Source organism: Rutidosis leptorrhynchoides, chromosome 11, assembly GCF_046630445.1.
Source record: "Rutidosis leptorrhynchoides isolate AG116_Rl617_1_P2 chromosome 11, CSIRO_AGI_Rlap_v1, whole genome shotgun sequence".
Lineage (NCBI taxonomy): Eukaryota > Viridiplantae > Streptophyta > Magnoliopsida > Asterales > Asteraceae > Rutidosis > Rutidosis leptorrhynchoides.
The window spans coordinates 16483095-16487974 of record NC_092343.1 but is presented as its reverse complement, the minus strand read 5'-3'; positions in this window follow the sequence as shown (position 1 = coordinate 16487974).

Genomic DNA, 4880 nt, shown 5'->3' with positions numbered 1-4880 from the left:
AAGATCTATTTGAAATTCAACAGATCGATGTGGGGGTAATCCCGGTAATTCTTTCAGAAATACATCGGGAAATTCTTTTGCAATGGGAACATCATTGATGCTCTTTTCTTCAGTTTGTACTTTCTCGACGTGTGCTAGAACAGCATAGCAACCTTTTCTTATTAGTTTTTGTGCCTTCAAATTACTAATAAGATGTAGCTTCGTGTTGCCCTTTTCTCCGTACACCATTAAGGGTTTTCCTTTTTCTCGTATAATGCAAATTGCATTTTTGTAACAAACGATCTCTGCTTTCACTTCTTTCAACCAGTCCATACCGATTATCACATCAAAACTCCCTAACTCTACTGGTATCAAATCAATCTTAAATGTTTCGCTAACCAGTTTAATTTCTCGATTCCGACATATATTATCTGCTGAAATTAATTTACCATTTGCTAATTCGAGTAAAAATTTACTATCCAAAGGCGTCAATGGACAACTTAATTTAGCACAAAAATCTCTACTCATATAGCTTCTATCCGCACCCGAATCAAATAAAACGTAAGCAGATTTATTGTCAATAAGAAACGTACCCGTAACAAGCTCCGGGTCTTCCTGTGCCTCTGCCGCATTAATATTGAAAACTCTTCCGCGGCCTTGTCCATTCGTGTTCTCCTGGTTCGGGCAATTTCTAATAATGTGGCCCGGTTTTCCACATTTATAACAAACTACATTGGCATAACTTGCTCCGACACTACTTGCTCCGCCATTACTCGTTCTGACACCATTTGTTCCTTTCGTTCTATTAACCCCTGGTCCGTAGACCTCACACTTCACCGCGCTATGACCATTTCTTTTACACTTGTTGCAAAATTTGGTGCAGAACCCCGAGTGATACTTTTCACACCTTTGGCATAGCTGCTTCTGATTGTTGTTGTTGTTGCGGTTATTATTGTTGTTGGGATGATTGTTGTAGTTGCTGTTGTTGTTGTTGTTGTTGTTGTTGTTGTTGTTGTTGTTGTTGGGCCGTTTGTTGTAGTTGCGATTGATATTGCGATTGTTGGGATAATTGTTGCGATTATTGTTGTAATTGCTGTTGTTGTTGTATTGGTGATTCTTATCACCGTTTTCCTCCCACTTTCTTTTGACTTGCTTCACATTGGCCTCTTCAGCAGTCTGTTCTTTAATTCTTTCTTCAATCTGGTTTACTAGTTTGTGAGCCATTCTACATGCCTGTTGTATAGAGGCGGGCTCGTGTGAACTTATATCTTCTTGGATTCTTTCCGGTAATCCTTTCACAAACGCTTCGATCTTCTCTTCCTCATCTTCGAATGCTCCCGGACACAATAGGCACAATTCTGTGAATCGTCTTTCGTACGTGGTAATATCAAATCCTTGGGTTCGTAACCCTCTAAGTTCTGTCTTGAGCTTATTGACCTCGGTTCTGGGACGGTACTTCTCGTTCATCAAGTGCTTGAATGCTGACCACGGTAGTGCGTACGCATCGTCTTGTCCCACTTGCTCTAGATAGGCATTCCACCATGTTAACGCAGAACCTGTGAAGGTATGCGTAGCGTACTTCACTTTGTCCTCTTCAGTACACTTACTTATGGCAAACACCGATTCGACCTTCTCGGTCCACCGTTTCAATCCGATCGGTCCTTCGGTTCCATCAAATTCCAAAGGTTTGCAGGCAGTGAATTCTTTGTAGGTGCATCCTACACGATTTCCTGTACTGCTAGATCCAAGGTTATTGTTGGTATGTAGCGCAGCCTGTACTGCGGCTATGTTTGAAGCTATAAAAGTACGGAATTCCTCTTCATTCATATTCACGGTGTGTCGAGTAGTCGGTGCCATTTCCTTCAAAATAGTCAAATGGAACAAGTTAATCATACAGAATATTAAGAGTAGTTAATAGTATTTCGTAGCATAATATGAACTCATTTATAAAAGCTTTTTCTTCATATTAGCGTTTTATAAGTTTAAATTCGGGTAGTACCTACCCGTTAAGTTCATACTTAGTAGCTAATATACAATTCAACTACTACAATTCTATATGAAAAACTGATTATAATAATATTTCGCGTTCAAACTTTTATACAATATTTTACAAACTTACAATACCGCTTATTTTACATAAAGCATGAAATATAGCACACAATAACTTTGATACAAGATAGTTGTGAAGATAATTCTAGCTAGTACACAAGTCGTTCAGCAAAGGCAATAAAGACACGTAATTCATACGTCCAGAAACAAGTCATGCATTCTGGTTTTACTAGGATTACTTCCCATCCTTGGTCTTGTGGAACATAACCGTTATGGCCGTTGATAAGACAGCGTGTTGTAACGTCGTCAAAGGGACGAGGGTTACGTAATGTCCAACAGTCCCGTAACAATCTAAAAACCTCATTTCTTACCCCAATTACCGACTCCGTCACTTGTGGAAACGTTTTGTTTAATAGTTGTAGCCCGATGTTGTTGTTCTCACTTTGGTGAGAAGCAAACATTACTAATCCGTAAGCATAACATGCTTCTTTATGTTGCATGTTAGCCGCTTTTTCTAAATCACGAAGTCCAATATTCGGATATATTGAGTCAAAATAATTTCTTAACCCGTTGCGTAAAATAGCATTTGGGTTCCCCGCAATATATGCGTCAAAGTAAACACATCGTAACTTATGGGTTTCCCAATGTGATATCCCCCATCTTTCAAACGAAAGTCTCTTATAAACCAAGACATTCTTGGAATGTTCTTCGAATGTCTTACAAACTGATCTCGCCTTAAATAGTTATGCCGAGGAATTCTGACCGACTCTAGACAAGATTTCATCAATCATGTCTCCGGGTAGGTCTCTTAAAATATTGGGTTGTCTATCCATTTTGTGTTTTTAAACTGTAAAATAGACAAGAGTTAGATTCATAAAAAAAATACTTATTAATACAAGCAATTTTTACATATATCATAAAGCATAAGCACACTATATTACATATATTACACCACACGAATACAACTATCTTATTCCGACTCGCTCATTTCTTCTTCTTCGGTTTTGGTTCGTTTTGCCAAGTTTCTAGGGATATATGATGTTCCCCTAATACTAACTGTCATTTTCCACAACGGTTTAGAAAAACCTGGTGGTTTAGAGGTTCCCGGGTCATTGTTACAACTTAAGGACTTCGGGGGTTGACGATACATATAAAGTTCATCGGGGTTGGAATTAGATTTCTCTATTTTTATGCCCTTTCCCTTATTATTTTCTTTTGCCTTTTTAAATTCAGTTGGGGTAATTTCTATAACATCATCGGAATTCTCGTCGGAATCCGATTCATCGGAGAATTTGTAATCCTCCCAATATTTTGCTTCCTTGGCGGAAACACCATTGACCATAATTAACCTTGGTCGGTTGGTTGAGGATTTTCTTTTACTTAACCGTTTTATTATTTCCCCCACCAGTTCTACTTCTTCATCCGGTTCCGATTCTTCTTTCGGTTCCGATTCTTCTTCCGGTTCCGACTCTTCTTCCGGTTCCTCTTCGGGAACTTGTGAATCAGTCCACGAATCATTCCAATTTACATTTGACTCTTCATTATTATTAGGTGAGTCAATGGGACTTGTTCTAGAGGTAGACATCTATCACATAATATCAAACGCGTTAAGAGATTAATATATCACATAATATTCACATGTTAAAAATATATAGTTTCCAACAAAATTTGTTAAGCAATCATTTTTCAAGTAAACACGGTCGAAGTCCAGACTTACTAATGCATCCTAACAAACTCGATAAGACACACTAATGCAAAATTCTGGTTCTCTAAGACCAACGCTCGGATACCAACTGAAATGTCCCGTTCTTATTGATTAAAAACGTTCCATATTAATTGATTTCGTTGCGAGGTTTTGACCTCTATATGAGACGTTTTTCAAAGACTGCATTCATTTTTAAAACAAACCATAACCTTTATTTCATAAATAAAGGTTTAAAAATCTTTACGTAGATTATCAAATAATGATAATCTAAAATATCCTGTTTACACACGACCATTACATAATGGTTTACAATACAAATATGTTACATCGAAATTAGTTTCTTGAATGCAGTTTTTACACAATATCATACAAACATGGACTCCAAATCTTGTCCTTATTTTAGTATGCAACAACGGAAGCTCTTAGTATTCACCTGAGAATAAACATGCTTAAAACGTCAACAAAAATGTTGGTGAGTTATAGGTTTAACCTATATATATCAAATCATAATAATAGACCACAAGATTTCATATTTCAATACACATCCCATACATAGAGATAAAAATCATTCATATGGTGAACACCTGGTAACCGACATTAACAAGATGCATATATAAGAATATCCCCATCATTCCGGGACACCCTTCGGATATGATATAAATTTCGAAGTACTAAAGCATCCGGTACTTTGGATGGGGTTTGTTAGGCCCAATAGATCTATCTTTAGGATTCGCGTCAATTAGGGTGTCTGTTCCCTAATTCTTAGATTACCAGACATAATAAAAAGGGGCATATTCGATTTCGATAATTCAACCATAGAATGTAGTTTCACGTACTTGTGTCTATTTTGTAAATCATTTATAAAACCTGCATGTATTCTCATCCCAAAAATATTAGATTTTAAAAGTGGGACTATAACTCACTTTCACAGATTTTTACTTCGTCGGGAAGTAAGACTTGGCCACTGGTTGATTCACGAACCTATAACAATATATACATATATATCAAAGTATGTTCAAAATATATTTACAACACTTTTAATATATTTTGATGTTTTAAGTTTATTAAGTCAGCTGTCCTCGTTAGTAACCTACAACTAGTTGTCCACAATTAGATGTACAGAAATAAATCGATAAATATTATCTTG